This window comes from Protopterus annectens, chromosome 1.part2, assembly GCF_019279795.1.
Source record: "Protopterus annectens isolate FY-2018-M chromosome 1.part2, PAN1.0, whole genome shotgun sequence".
Taxonomy (NCBI): domain Eukaryota; kingdom Metazoa; phylum Chordata; order Ceratodontiformes; family Protopteridae; genus Protopterus; species Protopterus annectens.
In genome coordinates, this window is record NC_056727.1 from 1,014,008,241 (window position 1) to 1,014,029,579 (window position 21,339).

The following is a 21,339-nucleotide window of genomic DNA, read 5'->3' on the forward strand; positions in this document are numbered from 1 at the left end:
TGTATGTATGTATGTGTGTGTGTGTGTGTGTGTGTGTGTGTGTGTGTGTGTGTGTGTGTGTGTGTGTGTGTGTGTGTGTGAGTGTGTGTGTATGTGTGTATGTATATATATATATATATATATATATATATATATATATATATATATATATATATATATATATATATATATATATATATATAGAAAGAGAGAGAGAGAGAGAACAGAGTGACAGAAAGAAGAAGAGAAACGAATTGTAGGTATACAGGTGTACATATACTGGTATATGACATTTCAACGTGAACCAGAAATGATCAAACTCAAACATTCAATTTACAGCAACAAATAAAAAAGGGAAAAAAAGTATGATTTTTGCAAACCCCATAGAGGAGCTACACACACACACACACACACACATATATATATATATATATATATATATATATATATATATATATATATATATATATATATATATATATACACATATCTCTCTCTCTATGTATATCATATAAATTATATATATATATATATATATATATATATATATATCAGATGATTGACCTTTTGGAAACTCAAAAAAATATCAAAGAGACCATATGATTGAGTTTCTGAAAATTCAAACCTCAGAAAAAAAAAATCTAACTTTTTTTGCATTTTACACCCACACCCACACATCCCCTGCAAATTATATATACCAACTCCGAGACTGCACTATAGTGAGGAAAAGGGTAACTTTGAATGAAATCATAGGATCAAGTTTTAGAAAACTCAACACCTGATAGGGACCCATATGCCCGTCTCTCTCCATCTCTCTCTCTCTCTCTCTCTATATATATATATATATATATATACATACATGCACACACACACACACACATATATATATATATATATATATATACATACATGCACACACGCATACATATTTACCGACTCTGAGTTTGCATTACAGTGGGGGATAAGCAAATTTCTCACTCCCGCTGTACCATGATTTCACAGGAAAAGCTGGTACAGTTTGATGAGCTAGTATTCAATCAACTGTAACAGATTTTCTTTACTCTCCTGAAATGATATTTCACTGGAATGTCTTTATCTCACATATATAAGTGTTCATGTTTGCAGAATGTAAAAGACAGCTGCAGCACTGTTCTAATGTGTTAACACTGAATGACTGTCTTGCCATCTATAGGTTAAGGTATCAAAGGCATATATGAATGCATCAAACAGATGTACAGTTATCTGAACTGTAGCTAGGTTATATGGCCTACTGTCCATGACCCTGAATAGATTGCCCATACATGTCAAGCAGAGTGCCTCTTTGGACCTCTTCAAGAGGAACCTTGACGATTGGATGGGAGAAAGGAAATTCACCCCAGGGATCACGTCAGTCGCCCTGCTAGACAGGGGTCCAGGAAAGTAAATAATGTGGGAAGAAATAGCCAGGGAATTGTTATGGCTAGGCTTGTATAGGCCCTAGGGCTGATAGCCTAGTACCAACCTATGAACCTATGAACCTGATCTGGCACCCACTTAATCTCTACTTCTCAAAAGCTGAAGATGAAAAAAATAAAACAGACAAAAAGAACCTCTTGGAGATATAAACCAAAAAAGAAAAAAACTCAGAAACTATAGCAAACTGCTTCTTGCAAATGTAAAAAGTGTCCTGCTATTATTAAAATGTATGAAGCAGTTCAGTTCAGCTGTGACCACAAATACAGAATCAGCATTCATTTCTGAATGTCAGTGCTGTATTTGTACTCATCAATGAAGCACTGAAGTGTTTTGCATGTAAGTGGCACCCTACCATCAGCATCTGATGATCACAACCCCTAACAGCTTATGCCAAGGGCAGACACCACATTTGTACCACTCCAGCTGCACCTCTGTCTGTCATATTTATAGTTTGGGAGCTGCCAGTAATGAACAGTGATTACATATTATTAGCAGTAGTGTCATGTTCTCCTGATGTACACATTATCAGTATTAGTGCCATGTTCTTCTGACCTACACATTGTATCAACACTAGTATCGTGTTCTCCTGACCTACACATTATCAGCATCAGTGTCATGTTCTCCTCACGTACAGATTATCAACATTAGTGTCATGTTCTCCTGATGTGCAGATTATCAATACTAGTGTTATGTTTTCCTGATGTGCAGATTATCAACACTAGTGTTATGTTCTCCTGACCTACCTGTGCCACACACCCCAGTACAGCAGTTATAAATTGTGGACTTACAGCCGGCAGTGTCAATGTACATCAGGCTGTCTGGCCTGTTTTTCTGTGTTTGGTCTATTTGCGGGACCTTTTCTTGGGCACAATTATGGGTAGTTGGGTGGTTAGGCAGCTGAATGGGATGATTTGGAGGGATATTTGGCATCCTCCTAATATAGAGGGATTGTACAGGCATAAAATGGGGCAGGAGTTTACAAACTAAGGAGGCACCTCTTTGATTGACATCATAGTGAGCCAATCTGCAGCCCATGCTTGCCACCTGAGCATCCCAAAATGACACTGCGCACCCCTCACCACAGGGAGGCACTATAACCAAATGCGTGGTACAGTGTTTCTTCTGTGGTGCCACTCCAGACAACTGGCTCATGGTCAGCAGTCCACACAGTCCAGTGCTACCCTCACACTGTGGCACCATCAGACAATGATCAGTACAGATGTGTTTTGCATCATTTATATTTGTACATATTATAAATACTTCTATAATCACTATTATTTCTTGTTGTTTACTATTATTGTTTGTTGCACATTTATATTAAACATTCTTATTTTTCAAAATGTGCTTTCTGGTTATCACTATGAAGTAACACAGTGTACTGATAAGTCATCTGGTATGACTCTTAGCAGTGTACACTTATATTTCAGAGCACAGAGTGGGGGGGGCTGGACCTGTTGCCATTGTAACAAAAACTAGTGGATATGGCACAAACCAGTACTTGGTGCTGTCCTATTTGCTCAGAGTTATGCATGTTTATACTGGTTTGTCTCCCATGTAATGCTGATAGCACCTGTATGCTATTGCATACTAGTGTTGTATTCTGAAGAGTGCCATCCAATTAGATATGTATGCCCCCACCATCAAGATTCTTTTGTGTGCGATTCATGGAAATTGCTGTATGCACCATTGGGCATTGCTGTGGTGCTAACAAATGATGTACCATACTAATGGCATATCTGTACATATACCAATTATCACTGTGTGAGATGATAGACTGTTTATAAATACCAGAACCTGTTTTAGCACTCCAGAGCTGATACCTGATTCTGAGTGTAAATACTCAGTGAAAATCTCACTCTAAACTTCAGTGTACATCCTTAGATTTCTCATGCACTTCTGAGCTCCTAGTTGAGACTTGAAATGGGTATTGAGATTACTATTTTGCCAAGTTACATTGCTTTAACGGATAACATTCAAACTTTTCTTTTCTAACATGTTTTAGTTTTGATATATTTAGACAGAAAACTGGGGAAATATATACTTATTAGATTGCTGGCACAGCAATGAAATTACAGTTATCCAACAAGTACACAAATATATGAAGAAATGAAATAAATTGAATTTTAGAAAGAACTGAATAAGTTAGAAAAGCTCTGCTGCTTTTCTCATGATAGCCCATAGTGTTATATGGCACTATAGACACATCATTCCTGATACCTCCATTTGCTTAGGGTATTTTGTTTACCACTTTCAAGTTTATCTCAAAATTTGAAAGTCATGCTTATTTGCAAAAGGAAGAAAGAGGGATAATAGCATTTTATAAATGTCAGCACTCGGTCTGAACTTTGAAATCAGTACTGTCTTTTCAGCACTTAGTAAACTATGTTCTGCCATTCAACACGACAATGAACATTTCAGATCATTCCCTTATTTAATCAAAAAAATATTACTTGCTATGTATTAAACTTTGCACTGCATGTTGGAACAGGCTTTTGAAAAGTATAATTTCATAGTAGCATAAATGAAGGATTTAGACATGTTTGCTTAACAGGAAACCAATTCACAATGAACTGTGAGTTATGAACCTCTAAGTCTCTGCACTTGAGCCCGAATGTAATAACATTTAATCAAACTGTATAATCAAAAGGCAAACAGAAGAGCTGTCACACTTGTTGAAACAATTCTATGGGGGATAGATAATGGAATTTAAAGAAGTGAAGTCTACAGATGTGAGAATTCTTAGCTGTATTACATTTACTCTGACCTTTAATACAGCATGAAAATTGTGATTCTTTATGAATGAACCAACATAATTCTAAACAAATACTAATTTGCAATTTGTCTCAAAGTAATATTTCAAAGTTTGCTTCAATCGCAAAAGTAAAAAATTCTGAAATGTAATTACCAATTGATAGGAACACTACTGGCTCATTAAAGGTAATATGTTTTATCTTTTAAAAGAAAAAAAAATGACACTATCATATATTAATTGTTATGCAACCTTCACTGTCACCAAAAAAGGTAACAGGAGTAAGTCTGTCAGTTAAGATTAAGGTCATATTTGTGACATTACAATAAAAATAATTACTTAAAAAATGTACAACATCCAAAAGAATACAGTTATGTTATTTATAGGACTAATTTTCTCACTTTTTCCTGCTTTCTTGGTAGTGTTTATCATTACTATGCTCTGTACTTTAATGTGGGCATGACCCCAAGATATATGGACAACACCGAGGAAGGCCACTTCCATCTAGCACTTCTAATTCAAGAATGATTTACATCACACCCTAGGGTGTGACATAATTCCAAAGTGATGGTTAATGTCCTAAATACTCTTTTGCAATTACATATAAGGTAATATAAGGGATTCCTGCTATGCCAGGAATAGGCAATGAAATAAAAAAACATTCTAACATTCTGTGGTAATGAACCTCATTATCCACTCCTGGCATAGCATGATATTGGCAGACCCAACAAATCTGCCCAAAGCTGTCTGATGCCACAGCTCCACAAGTAAGGCAACATGCTTACTTCAGACCTTGAGCTTAACTGAAACACAAGAGGTACTATATAGCTGGAGCTGTGCATTCAAGAGGGCATCCTTAACTATAGCGGCACTTATATAACAGATCGGTGAATGCATGCATGACAGGTAGCAGCAGCATGCATGTTTTACCAGTATCCAGTCTGCTGGAGGACATGCTGCCAAGGTCCTTTATTAATGGAGACTATGAGCAGAATAATTACAGAGACATAGTTAGCTCATCTATGACCAAGTGAAGTTCCTTATCAGGCACCCCTAAACTCCAGGTTGAGGACCCAAAAAAGGTCCTCTCTCTTAGTTGAAGTTAAGGGTCAGTTATAATAACACTCATGAATGCTGGTACTACAATATCACCCAATTAGCAACTGATGACCACACTCCAACACCTTGTTTCCAAGGCAGCTGTTCTCTTCAACCCTCCCAAACTATGTTTCTGAATGAATGGTTATAGCCTGGCTTGATCACCACTAAAAACTGGACATGACTTACACAAAATACTGCTGTACATCGGTGCAGTCTTTGTCTGCCCCCTCCCATCTGTCTTTTCTTCTTCAGCAGTACTGCTCCATCTCATTGTGGGAGTTGGTACTGCAGGCAGTGTGGCTTCCCACCATTTACGGTCTGCAGTACCACTTCTGTCTTACAGGTGGAGCTGTAATGATACTTCAGCCATCCATTGACTTCAGTAGGCTAGTCTGCTGCTTTGAGTTTTCACACAGGTCTGCATCACCAATGTAAAATTTTGAAATTTTGTAGTGACGTGACCTTTATTCCACTATGGAACAGAGTGAAGAGTTCCTCCATCCCTCATTAGTATATACAGAATAAGATCCGGTTGAGCATTTGTTATGGAATCATATACAGTGTAAGACTTTAATATAGCATGCTTCTCCAAACTGCAGAGCTTTTGAAATCTCACAACATATGTCACAAAAGTGTATTGTGGCAACTTATTCCATTTAGCATCGTTATCAGCAAACTTTGTTCTGGATTGCTGCAAAAGACAAGAGAACTTTACAACCCTAAAAGCAATAATTCAGAAGGACTATACTATTTGATTTCAACAGCATTCTAAATGTAATATATTGATTATGCTACTATTGACTTTGATTAAAGCTGTGTTCTCATAAATCTGAAGCTAATAATTTTCTTTAAATTACACTGGTATACATATAATAATTGATAAAATGTTGTTGTGATTAAGGATTTCTGTCAAGTTAAGTGAAAAACTGATATTAAGGGTCACAGTATTGCTTATTTATCACATTTTATATTAATCAAACAATAATGCCCAACAGCATGTGTTATTACAGAAGTAATACCCACCCTCTACACCCCTGGAAGGTTGTTATTTCTACAAAAACACACCTTGGAGGGCATTATTTTGCTTAGAGAATGGGCTGTCTGTAAAATTGTTGTGTTTTGCTTACTTATTTTTTTATTGCTTTATTTAACATTTGGTTTGCTGTCACTCATTGGAGATTGAAGTTACTAAACAATGATATACATTTGAGTTTCAGACTTTTATTTCCTTCACAAAATTCATGCTAACACAAATCCTTTTATTTAATCAACTTGGTAATTTTATAGCAGCAATAATTAAAATCCATTCCTATTTTTCAGCCTTTGTTCCTCCTTTATTTTAGGCTTTATCCAGATTTCTTCAGCTGAAAGATCCAGAGGTATGCAAACCTCTTTACTGCTGCAGTGCTCGATCTCAATCACTTAGTTTCTCTCTCTCTACACACACACACACACACACACACACACACATACACACACACACACACACACACACACACACACACACACACATACACACACACACCTCTGCTTCAGAAAATGTATGCTAACAAAAATCTTAATATTCAGATAACTTTGTGATTTTGTAATAGCAACATTTAAAATATGTTCCTATTTTGAGCCTTTGCCCCCATTTATTTTAGGCTTATCCAGATATTTTGAGTTAAGAGGTCAAGCAGTATACAAGCCTCTTAACTGCTGCTGCTGCTGCCAAGGATCGCTCGATCTCTCTCACTCTTACTCTTCACTTTCTGTCACTTGTGCATGCGTGCGCACACACTCACACACACACACACACACACACACACACACACACACACACACACACACACACACACACACACACACACACACACACACACACACAGTCTCTCCTGCTTTTGTGCATATATTCACTCACATATGCAGAGAAAAACACGCATGCACCCACTTTTTCTGTTCCTTTTATTTTTTTACACTGGCTAAACAGCAAAAACTCTGCTTACTAAGTGTAAAGTAATACCTCAGTCAATCTTTCTCACTGTCATACATGCATACACTCTCACACACAGACATAAACACATACACAAACACACTTTTTATTTTATTTTTTTATTTTTTATTTTACATTTACTAAACAGCAAAAGCATTGCTTAGCAAGCATAAAATAATGGTGGCCACTAGTTTTTTCAGTTCGAGCTCCACTGCAGGTGCTACTGTGAAGTGACAGACTTGTTTTTCAGCAGGCATTATCTGTGGATTAACACCCTGCTGGAAAATATTTGTTCTGCAATCAGGGTGCAATCTACAGGTCACCCCATTCTCTAATACAGTATGGCATGTTTGATTAAGTATCCATGCAAAACAGTCATTGCATAAGCTATTATAAATATGCTTATTCTGTTTTATTCAAGTACTGACAGTCAAGCCCTTTCATTGTCTTTTTTTATCCTTATTGCATATCTTCATCTATTAGTAAGACTAATCTGAGTTGATGTTCACAAAGGACACTTTCTCATTAGTCTGTTTCAGTTGTAGACTGCATTGTTAGATTAACCAAAAATGTTATCTGTTTTTATGCACAAGATGGAAATATAGCATAAATAATACAGAGGATTATGACTGAGCCTCTGACCATAACAATCGTGTTATATGTTTGAAATATGGATGCTGAGAAATTCACATTTAGAGCAAAGACTGACAGGTGAAGCTTAACATCCATGTTGAGAAAACATAAGAACTTGGTTTATGATCAGACAGACTCATCAAAATTCTTGGTAGTGCATGGAGCTTTACTTGCTCCTGTGTACTACAAAAAGTTAAAGAGAAAAGTGTAGCAGTGAGGGTTTTAAAGCTTTGAAAGCTGTAACACACAACTGCTGCCACAAAGAGAGCAGCCACCACATAATAGCTTTGGGAAGCTATTATGCAGTTCATTAAGACTTTCTTAACACTGAAAAAAGTCTGAATGAAAAATACGAACATCATTTCACATTTTCCCACCTCTCTTCTGTGGTCGCCCCTGATACATTTTTAATGCCATAGTATGTGACTAGGGCTTAATAATGGTGCATAACAAAAGCTTGTTAAGGTAGGAAGATTCTAACAAGCCTGTCTTTTTCACAATTTCTGGGCACAATTGTGACACATCATACACTGCAATAGCATTTAGTATAACATCTTAGCCTGAATATAATAGCATCAAAAATATTAAAAGTAAACAGAGAACATGTAGATGCAGTATCCCATCTTACTGACAGAAGTGAGTATAACACATAAATTCTGGGCCAGATTCCAAAATGTTCAACCCCAAGCAATGACATTATGCTAGATTCTTATAAAATGGGTTCCAGGATTCCTATAACTACAATGGTTAGAGAAAAATCCTGGAGACCTGTGCCTCATTCCAAAACAGGAAGTTAGCTTGTATTGTAGCTAGACTAAAAATTATTTTACATTGGTGTTAAATGCCATTGTAAAATCTGTAAGTAAAACTGTGGTCCATTCCAGTGGAAGGGCTTTTCTGGTGTATGCGATGGCGTACCCATTGTTTGTTAGTGGTACTGCAGCCATTACCTGGCAAAAAAGCTACTATGCACCACATCCCTTCAGTTGAAGGGACGTGGTGCATTGGCATTTATTGGATTCAGTTTGTTTGTTGTTTTCGTTTATCACTTTGTCACAAAAGCTACTATCCTACAATACATTTTTACAGGTAGACATGTACTAGTATTACAGGCTGCAAGTAGTGAGACAGGGAGCAAACAAGGGCCATGCACATGTTCATTCTTTGTACTTTGTGAGTTGTCTACTCCAAGCACAAAGGAAAACACAATTGTATTTATTTACATATTTACTTTCCTTAAATCATGCTTATGCTTCCTCTCTCTCTCTTGTACTTCTTGGATAGGAAAATGCAAGTGTGAGAGACAGTCTTGTATGCCTGCATTATCATGTCTTACATATTGGAGATGCTTTGGTGATGGTTGACATTATAGGGCTCAGGTGGCTATGTGTCATGTTTGATAGAGTCTGTTCTATGCCAGTAATAGATAATAAGGTTGATCTGCATAGAGCCTTTCAGGGTTTTCAGAATCGATCCTGCAGAATCTAATTACCTTACTCTGGCATAGCATGTTTCTGTATAGTTGAGGTCCATGCATAGTGCTGAGTATTCATATGTATACTCTATTGCCTGTAGTGTGATTTCATAGTAGAGGCAGAGTGGGTTTACACAACTGAGGCAGTGCTGCAGAATGATGTAGTCTCTCTTCTTTACTGCCCTTTTTATTTTTGGAATCTACATATTATATATATCACAAAATCTTTTGGCTTGCCAAACTCATTTCTTGTTCTTTTTGTGTGTAAACAGCTACTTTCTTCTGTGCTACTTAATAGCAGTAAAAGGAAAAAAATAGTTGTTTGATCTTTGCTGAAGAAAGAAAACTGCAGGTCTAACATCTGAGGCCAACAATGGAAAAAAGGCTTGCTCCTAGAAATATAATTTGTGAGAAGCAATGAAAGGAGCTTGCCTGGAAGAAGTCACAAGTACAGGAGGCTCTACAAATAGAAAAAAAAAAGGCTAGAGTGCAGGCAAGTGTAAAGTAATAACTAAACATCAACAGTTTTATAGATTAATGAGAAGCTAAGTAGAAAAGATCTGTGATTAATAGGCAGCCAGGCTATTTCATAGGTTCATAGGTAGGTACTAGGCTATCTGCCCAAAGGCATTTATAAGCCTAGCCAGAATGTGTTGGATTTCGCCACTGCCTTCGATTAGTTCCTTGTGCCTCTGTCCAGCAGACTCACTGAAGTGATCCCGGGGTAAACTCTCTGTTTCCCATCCACTCGTCAAGGTTTCTCTTGAAGTGTGTTAGTGAGTAGCTCTGCCTAATGTAGACTGGAATCTTGTTCCAAAGCATGGGAAGTCTATGGGACAGGAATCTATCCCTCCAATACATCCTACTTATTGTCGTGGTGAGGTTCAGATCCCTAGAGCGTGTGGCTCAAGGGGATATGGTTTTCTTTAGGTGGAGCATGTCCATCAATTCTGGGTTGGACATGGTCTTAAATGTCAGGCAGAGATCACCTCTGAGTAGGCAGTATGCAACCTAGTACAGTTGGAGTTAATTCAGTCAAGCTGCATAGGGCATCTGTTTGACACCAGTAATCCTTTTGGTGAGGTACTTCTGTGGTCTTTCCAGCTGTTGCAGGTGTCTTGTAAGGTACATCCCAAATGGTGCGTTATACTGTATCATGGGTCTGATGAGTGATGAGTAGAGGGGCACAATGACCTCTTTTGATCTGGATGCGAACCCTTTTGTGATTAGGTGGGACACATAGAAGGATTTTCTAACCACTTTTGCAATGTGATTATCAAAGGAGAGATTACTATCTACTTGGGTCCCCAGATCCTTTATTACATCTTCCGTATTAAGGTGCTACCACCTTTATGTGGTAGTTTGTGGGTACTTTGTTTTTTCCAAAGGGGATGACTATGCACTTTTTGGCATTTAGCTTGAGGCCATGATTTTGACACCAGGTATCCATCTCAGTGAGACCCTTTTGGAGGATGTCTCTGTCATCCAGAGAGACAATTATAGCCCCTAGTTTGCAGTCGTCTGTGAACTTAGTCAGCCGTAGTCCTCCTGTGCTTGCCAGTACCTCTGAGAAGTATATGTCAAACAGGAGGGGTCCTAGGACTAAGCCCTGGGGAATGCCACTTGTAACCGGTTTAGAGTCAGACCTAGCTCCTGCAACTCTCACCATGTGGGTTCTGTCCATGAGCCAGTTGGCAACCCATCTTGTGATGTAGGGGTTTATGTTCAGGCTGGTGAGCTTGTCTATAATACCAGAATGGAGAATGGTGTCGAAGGCCTTTGCGAGGTCTAGGTAGGCTGTGTGTACCACCTTTCCCTCATTTATAGCCTTGGTGACTGTCTCAAAGACGTCCACCAGGTTTAGGAGGCATGACCTGCTCTTAACAAAGCCAAACTGGGTAGGGTTCAGTGTTTGGAGGTTCCCAATGTCTCTGTTAATGAGTTCCATGATGATATGCTCCATAGCCTTGCAGCCCAAGCTAGTCAGGCTTATAGGGTTATAGTTCCCAGGGTCTGTTGTGGCTCCACCTTTGTGGAACGGAATAACTGTTGCTGTGTGCCACTCTATGGGTATGTAGCCTGTGGAGAGGCTGAGTTTAAACAGTGTGTTTAGGTGAGGGGTTAGTTTGTTTTTGAGCTCATGTAGGACACAGCCTGGGATACCATCCAGTCCCATTGATGCTGTGTTTTTGGCTTTGGAGAGGGCTGTTTTAACCTGAGTGTCTGTGATTTCAGGGGCTTTACATTATTCTGGTATGTTTATGGGCCCTTTTGAGGGTGAGAGGGGGGTGAAGTTTGCACTGAACCTGTCTGCCAGGATGTTGGCGATATCGGTCAGTTCAGTATATTTTGTGTCATTCTGCACTAACTCTGAGCAGATCTGAACATTGCCACTTAGATTCTTGACATAGCTAAAGAATGCCTTGTGGTTATCTTTGGAGTCCTTGGCAATTTTTCTTTTGAAGCTCGCCTTGGATGATTTTATGAGGGATCATAGTTTCTTGCTGAAACTTGTCAGGGATGTCTTCTCTTCTTGGGATTTTATTCTTTTCTGTACTAGTTTCCTCCTGCTATTGTATAGCTTGATTATGGCAGGAGTCCACCAGACTGGTTTCCTTTTCTTGTAGAAGTGAGTCTTGGTTTTTCTTGGGATAGCACAATCCATGCATTTTTGTAGGTGCCCATAGAATGCATTAGTAAAAGATTTTGCAGCTTGGACAGCGTTATCCTTTAGCATGGGGGCTTTGAAACTTTCCACCTCGGTCTTAAGTGACATGAAGTTTGCTTTTGAAAAGTTTTTCACTGTGGTTTCTTTGTCCGGGGGTGTGGGTAGAATGTGGATATCCAGAGAGATTTGTTTATGGTCAGATCTAACCATCGAGGGGTTTACCTCCGGTGTGGAACATCAGTCGCCCATGTTGGTGATGACCAGGTCCAATATGTTGTCACCTCTGGTGGGAGTGTTGACCAGTTGATCCAGGACGTTTGAGTTTATAAATTTTAGGAAATGTTGGGCAAGGGAGTTAGTACTTGAGCAGTTCTCCCAGTTAATGTTTGGGTAATTGAAATCACTCAATATTAGGGTGTTTGGTAGGACCTTTATGTTTTCCCAGTGTTTCCAGAAACATGGAATGGGGGTCCTGGAACATGGCGGGTGATCTGTAGCAAGTTACAATTTGAATTGCAGTTTTGCCCGTTGTTAGTTGCACATGGATGATCTCTGAAGCATCATGCTGTGCCACTAACCTGGAGGTGTGGGTATCCTTGATGAATATGGATATGACCCCACCTTCTGTATTTCGGTCCGGGTTCTGTGACTGAAATGTATGGTATGAGTTGTAGCCTGGTAGTGCTGGGGTGCTCTCTGGAGTATTAAGCCAGGTTTCTGTTACTGCACATATATCGATTTTCTCCATACTGAGGAATGCCTCGAGTGTGTGCATTCTGAGGTTTAGTCTTCGGGCATTGAGTAGCATTACCCTCAGTTTTTTGTTACTAGTGCTATTTACATCAGTGCATTTGTCTTTTGAGCCTTGCCTAAAAAAGGAACTATGGGGGTGGCAAGAGCCTTGGCCAGTATTCGAAAGCCTAAGGGTGACAGGTGCAAGCCATCTCTAGCGAAGCAGCATGGCTTGTCAAGCATGTCATCCCAGGTGGACAGACACTGGATCCCCTTTGAATGACACCAGAAACTTAGCCAATGTTTGAAATTAATAATTTTTCCTTTATACCATGGTGTAATTCTTGGTGAGTTCAGGATGCTACTCAGGGTCAGAGTCATACTGGCCTGGGCTACGTGATCAGAGAGCTCTTCCATATCTCTTTTCATGTAGTCCAGGGAGGTATGGACAATGACAGAGTCATATTTGTACTTGTTCTGGAGTGACCTGAGTGCTTGTGTTATGTGGCGGATCCTGGCACCCGACAGGCAGCTAACAGTAACCTTCTCCTTATTCAGCCTAGTGAGTGGGACATCAGTGTGCCTGACTATAGTCACCGATTACTAGTATGTTGGGTATGTTATTTTGCCTTAAGGGCTATGATTGCATGGCACACTGGTTTTGTGAAGTATGTGTTTCATGGTTTGTGTTGGGGGGTGGAGGTTGCTTGGATGTCTGCTTTGGAGGTCTCTTTTGCTTTTGCAGATTTTTATTTAGAGCATCCGAGTATGTTGACTGGTGGTGTGATGCAAGTATTTCCCTTTTCCTCTTGACTGTCTGATCCAGTCTTGGGTTGAGAGAGCTTATATTCCAGTTTGGCTGTATAATTGCATCTCTCGTATGTATTAGTATTTGGTGGTAGGAGGAGAGGGTTGTCTGTGTACATGAGGCAGTTGTAACATTGCCTCAAAATGCCCAGATTCACCATTTGGACTGGAGAGTACACCTGAAACTGCCCTTTGGACATGCCTTTACTAAAAGATATCATGGAGTTCGTATTATGTGTAGCATTTGATAAATATTTATACTTTTTTCAGGTATTTGCATTGTCTAGGGTCTTGATGGTATGCTGTATTAAATAATTGGGAGTTTGTATTCTGTAATTTGGTTGAATAGTCCCTTCCCTGTCCTGAAAAGATGGCAAAGCATATTTATTTGCTTTTGTTGTCTGGGTTAGTTCCTCTAGGACTGTGGCTTACTTTCTTGGGATACCTGAGGTGGCATTTATACAAAGAGGGAAAATTCGACTGCCAGAGTAGGCAAACTACCCTGCTGTTCTTTGTAGACACTCATTGCATACTTTTTATCAGCATATCAAACACTGACATATGGGATCTTAGTTTAATGTGCTATCCTAAATACCATACCTCAGGAATGCAGCATACTCTCACCCCAATGCTGCATTTTGTAGTAGTAAATCAACTAAAGCACCTGATGGGAATAGAACCCATAGCCCTTTGTTCATCTAGACATCAAAGGTGAATGCATTACCTGCAAAACCACTGCTATTAAAAATCATCCTGATTTATGTATTCAAATGTGGTAAAAAAGTTATCTTTATAATTTCTGGATAATATGGTGAGGGCATGGTCTAAAGTCATTTGAAATAATTATAGTATTGTTTTCTGATGTAGAGTTCATCTAGTTTTGGGAATCATTTGACCAAAATGAAACTTAATAAACTCATAGTGACGACCAAGAAACATATTTTCTTTGTTTTAGCCCCCCCCCCATCCCACATCCATGCACCCAGAAACTCCCTGCCCATTTTGCTAGATACATTTTAACTTTGTATCACAACATCACAAGTGCAATGAGTTAAATGCATCTGCCAATAACTATTTTATGGATTTCAGCAGTGTCATAGTTTAAACCATTTAGTGAATAGGAACTTTCATGTTTAATAAATACTGGCATAATTTGGTATATGCTTAAAACAGAATGGGTTTTGCCAAATTTCACACTTACAGGGGCACAAATACTAATGCACTTATAGCTTATTGTCAGCTGAGAAGTAGAATTGTAATATCTTATTTTGGTGCCTGTCTGGTTCTTATTAAAACAAGGATTGTGTTCATGTTTTGAAATTTAGGGGCATATTATAAGGAATTCACACTCAGGACAGCACTCTGCACTGACCTCATATAGCATTCCTGACTCTGAAACAGATGTGGTGATTCCTCATGCAGAATATCCATATGAGGGATTGTACAGGTCTGTGCTTGATTTGAAGACATATTGTCAAAATGTTGCCCTCCAAATTAGGGTGTATATATATATATATATATATATATATATATATATATATATATATATATATATACATATATATATATATATATATATATATATATATATATATATATATATATATATATATATATATATATATATATATATATATATATATATATACTGGTATCCGTCCATACTTACAAGTTGTAACCACTTCTATAACAACTCTTTGAACAGTGTTTGCTATCTGTCGAATTTACTAGGTAAGGGGATAAATGTAAGGAAATTGCTAAGACTTTCTTCCATATCACACACACTCTTATACACAACTATGTACAATTTAGAAGTCGCTAATTTGTCTACTGCACATGTTTGAAATGCAGGAGAGAAATGAAGCAGACAAGAAAACCTACAGAAACACAGAGAGGTCATGCAAACTCCACATAGAAGATGCCCCAGCTAAGAACAAAACTAGGGAACTTCTTCCTGTGTATTAACAATGCTACTCACTGCTCAATAGTGACCTCATAAAGCATCGGAGTATACCAGTTATTTTAGTTTTATTAAGAAGGAGTGACTGAGTTCAGGGCAATGCCTGGTGGTAATTTACTCTCTCTCCTGTATGTTGATACTGTAATTGCTAGCAACACATGAGGAGTGCCTCATGACTGCAGTAACACAGCTTAGGGTCTAGTTGGTTCTGTCGTCCGAGCTGATGGCTGCATTTTAGCTCAGTTGTGTGTCAATATTTGCTGTATTCATTGTTCAGATGGCACAGTTTCTGATGGCGGTTTTAATAGTAAATGGAGTGTACTGTATGTGTGCACCATAGCAGCATGACACAGCCTTCCTATTGTATGCATGGCTTAAGTTGTACTCTTCATGCCTGCAGTCATATAGTTGGTGTATAGGTGGTGCTCTGATGTCAAACAAGATTAGATATCATTGGTGGCTACATATAGGGACTGGTCCCCTTTGGTTTATGCCATGAAGAGGGAATGAGATACATTAATACAGAGCTTTTATGAATCCCATTACTTGCTGGCTGTTCCAATGTAGTCTGAAGGTTTAGGTAAGTATTCCACATCCCCCTTCCATGTAATGTTTGAACGGTGTATTAAGTTATGAACAGTAATTCATGGTGGTAGAGGACTTCTGTACTAACCTGGCCCTTTTGGAATCTGACCCATACTTTCTGTTTTGAAATTAGAAATTAGAAATGCTTTTCATCCCCCAGATTCCAAGAATCATTGACAGCACTGCAGAAAGATTCAGCCATTCTGTAACATTACCCTAGTGCTGAATTTCATCTCAACCCAAATACAACACTATACAAGGAGCAGAGTACCCAAACACTACCAATGGCTATGCCAATGCCACAAATGTATGGGATTGCGAGATATCTGCTATGGCATGAGTAGGTAATGAGATGCACAAACATTCCATGTTAACAAACCTTATTGTCTATTCCTGACAAAATCTAAGTTACCTAGCACTGCACCATTTGACACCATCATTTTGCCTGCCTCCATTACCAGTTCTGACATGTGTGTAGAGCTGACAGTCCCCAGTGCTGGCCATCAATACTGCATCTTCTGTGTGTCAACTGTAATTCTGCATGCCTCATACAGAAAAAAAATCTGTCACTCATGTTGTATTCGAGCTGAAAATGCAGTAGCCACATACTGTGGGGGAGCAGTACAAAACAACAATTTAGACACATTAAAACTATTTAATTTGGAGTTATAGCCTGTGTATAAAGGGGGTGGCTCATATACAACCCTATCATGTAAATGCTCAGCCCTCAGCCAACAGTCACCACTCCACTTCTTTCAGGCAATAGCTCTTCTAGTATGTCAAACTTGCTAACACAGGTATTTGTTCTACAAAATGTTTAATGCCTGAAATACTAAGTATGACACCAGGTGGAACCCTTACTATACTAAGTAGCACCATTGACTTCAGTGTCTATTTCCTTATGTAGGTATTTTATCCTGCCTTTTAATGCCAATGCAAAATTTCTACATATGATGTCATAGTGAGCCTGACAACCATTTGAGAACAGGATGTAAGTTTCCAGGAATCCTCATTAAGATACTTGGCTTAAGAATCCCCAGAGGCTTTCTCATACAGAACTGGGAGTAAGGTAGGTACTGCCCCAAATGTGAGTTGTTTTATAACCTGGTTGCATACTGCAGAGTAGTAATAATATGCATTTAGACTGTTAGTGTCATTCTGTTTGCTTGGTAATTGATGTGATTCCTCTTTTATTATAAAATGTTTAAGTAGTGCATTCCCCGGAAGTTACCAAGTTTCTTATCGAGCATCTAGCACTATTAAGATGTTTATGTTGTGGAGTGTGGAATTCATATGGTATGAAAAATGGGGAAGTTCAGTATCTTTCGGCTTTTCCCGGTTAGGGGTCACCACAACAGAACTCCGGTCTGCTAATGATTGGCAGTGAGTTTTTACAGTGTCAATTTGCCAGCCCGGCACCCACCCTTCAAGGAAGGCACAGCCACACATGCACACACCTACCTGTATGTCTTTAAATTTACTCAACTGCAGGGAGGACATGCAGATGTCACACAGAAGGCACTCCAGCTGAGCCTCTTGCTGTGAAGTAATAATGTTAACCACTGTACCAAAGCGGATATGAAAAATAAGGAAGTATAGTTTGCTAAATCAAATCAAAAGAACATCAGTCAGTTTCTGTAACATTCCGAATAGTGGATCAAATAGCCTCTGTCATCCTGATCGTGTTATTCAAAATGTGCGTTTTCTCTCTGTTACAGGGACATTTTCCAAGAGGCATGGTATACACAGTTCAATACCATACAATGTCAAGATATCACATGACTCCCACTATGCTGGGAATAGGTAATGAGACTCATTAAGGCATGCTTATTCCTAACATAGTGCAAATTTACCTGAGGAGTCAGTAGGGCTGACAAATCCAGCCAGAATTGTCCTACACCACAGCTCCACCAATATGACATGCCAGGGACTGACAGCAGGTCTGCCATGCAAATGGAGCTCCATGATCATAAGGCAGTCCAGCAGAGGACCATCAGCTGGAAGTAGGACAGGAAATAAAGGCATAACAGTTAGCATAGGTGTTATGCCTGCCTTCTCTGCATCTGTGGTAGGGGACAGTTATGAAGGGCCACTAGAAATTAATTTTGCAAACTGGGTTTTCTCAGCCTTCTGCCTTTTCCTTAAACATTATTTTTGACATAAGACTACAGGAGCTACCCCCAATGAAGTTGCTTTTTATTATCTTCTGGAGGTCTAGTGGATACTAACTGCTTCTACAGCCAATCACAGCAGTAATTGGTTCTCTTTAAAACATATCCTACTCAAGTGGACACCAGATGAGTGGACATGAACATCTCATGTTGACACAGATACAAAAGTGTGATTGTGCGAGTGGTGACTGATGAGTGCATTTAAATTTTTCTTCAGCAAGGTAACTAGTTTACATGATGTTCAAGGATAATTGCAGTCATTCCTGTTTTAGTTCAGTTTTGTTTCAGACATAACTTGCATAACACCTGCACTTGCTAAGAAGTTATCTCCACTCTTTAATTGCTTATTGTGTTTTACCATAATTTTTGGGTGTGTGCAAGAAATTTATCTATTGCTAATCAAGGTTTGTTCAAAAATAATATCAGCATCACTTTTTTGCAATTAAGTTTTTCTGGATAATTAGTAATCAGTTTTGACCTGTTTCATAATGGAAACCTTAAACACATAAGCAATACAGGACTTATTAAAGTATGAATATTTAGCTGAATGTTCTGCATGTATACTGTACATAAGACACATGAAAGTGTGAATAACAAATGTTGTAACTGAATTAAATCAGGATAATTCAGTATAATTGTCAATAGCAAAATAACTGAAATCACCAATTGTAAATACAGTAGTAGCACTGCAATTCACACTATAGCCAACTTTATAAAATATTGGATTGAGGATTTGGGAATTACTTCTTTAGTTACTGTAGATAACTCTAAGGAGTTGGTAGACTTAATTGTGAAGGAAATTGATACTAATATGAATACTCAATCAAAGAAATGAAGGAGGGAAATTATTAGATATCTGTTTAGAACTCTACTCAATCTGTCAGGGAAAATACAGAGGGAATTCTAATTGACATTTTCAATAAAAGGAGAGGTCATAAATTGGAAAGGAGAGCTTTGGGTGAAACTGTTATATCTGACACTCGGGAAGTTAGTACTCAAAAGAAAATAACTACTCATCTGAATGAGTCTGTTTTTATAGAAAAGAAAATACAGCATGTTTTACTCCTGAATGTGAAATTCTGGATAGTACATTGGCGGCAGCAGGACATGACAGGATTAATGAATCCTTTTTTACAGCAAGTCATTGCAAGGATAATGGAATCCTTTATTGCAGCATACATGTGAATGTTAATCTGGGCAATTGCTTAACAAAGAATGTTGGTAATGATATGGTGACTGATGACTTCTCTGCCACTTGTTCTGACCATTTGGTTATTCGAGATTCACTGAGTAAGTAGTGTGATAGAGGATGGTGAAATTAATAAGGAAATCATTTTTTCCTCTTCCTTTTTAAATATAGTTTAAGATTATACTATAAAGACTTATTTTATCTGAGTGAATATGTTTCTGAGTTTGCAAACAATCCAATAGCAAATGGAGTCAACGCATGACAATAAAAGTGGTTAAAACATATATCCTTACTTCATATAAAAATAATAAAAATAGTAAGCACTTTCACAACTCTCCTTATTGATTCATCGAACCTCATCTCTGCTTTTATTATTTTTATAATAAAAATAGTAAGCACTTTCACAACTCTCCTTATTGATTCATCGAACCTCATCTCTGTTTTTATTATTTTTATATGAAGTAAAGCTATATGTTTTAATCACTTTTATTGTAATTTCCATTACTGAATAGTGCATGTTCAGCTGTGCATTGACTTCATTTGCTATTGGATTGTTTACATACAAGTTTTAGAGCAAAGCATTTACTGCATTGGTTGTAGCTGTTGATTTTGTGATTTATGTTTCTGAGTTTCTTGATGGAAAGATCAACAATTTAATCTAAGGTCTTCTAGGACAACAGCTTTCCACCAAAACTGTGATGTCAGACCATATACTTTTGTGAGATATTACCATTATAAGATGGGCTTGGTGGGAACACTTACTTAAAACTATTAAGACATATTATTGTAATACTCAAATCATTGGCAATAAGTTTGTAGAATTAAAACTGATCATTTAAAGGGTAATTGCAATTTAATTATTACAGCAGCAGTATGGAATTCTTCTGAGTTTACCATTCCAGGGTTTATTAACTATAAATATTTCTGAGCTATTCTAAGAGGTGGAGGTATACTAATATTAATAAGGTGCAATTAACTCTGAATTACATAGCTCTAAAGTACCTATGAAGCTTTGATGATTAAAATTTTGGAGAATTCTGTTTCAGTAGGACTAATGACATGTTACCAAATAACAAAAATGGATAGTCAAGCACGTGTAATTCCTTGATATTAGATACCAGATTATCACATGATGAACTGATCTTTCCTGGGCATTTCAACAATCCTGACATAGACTGGAACACATTTTTCACTAAAAATTAATATTCCAGAACATTTACTGATATAGTATGCTTTCATAACTTGATACAAATGTTAACAGATAAAACAAGGGAAAATAACATTTTGGACTTAATATTTACAAATTATACAAATTTAATTTTCAGTATACAAGTTGTCATGCCCACAGATCTTTCAGATCACAATGCTATTAATTTTGCTATCAATTTTATGAGGTATCATATTCCCAAAGTGAAAAAAAGTATAACTACAGTGACATTAACTATAAATAAGTTAAAAACAAACTCATAGCAAAAGACTGGAGTATAGATGTATTAAATCAAGAATGTGGGTATATAATCCTAGAGAAGTTATTAATCAATTAAGCAAAATAGATTTTTGTTCCAAAAAATATAAATAATTATCCTTATTGGTGAAACAATTATCTAATAAAATGTTATCAGAGAAAGAAAAAATATTTTCCAATTATAGTAAATTTCCTACTAAAGAGAATAAGAGTAGGATGAATAAAATAACCAAGGCCCTAGGAATGAATATAAATTTGAGGAAAACTGAGTTTGAAATTAAGTTATTTATCCATGGTAACAAAAGAACTATTATGAGTATATAAACTTACACAGGAAGACACCAAATCCAGTTTTGATAATAAAAGCAAAATGGAACTTTATGACAAAATCCTTTACCT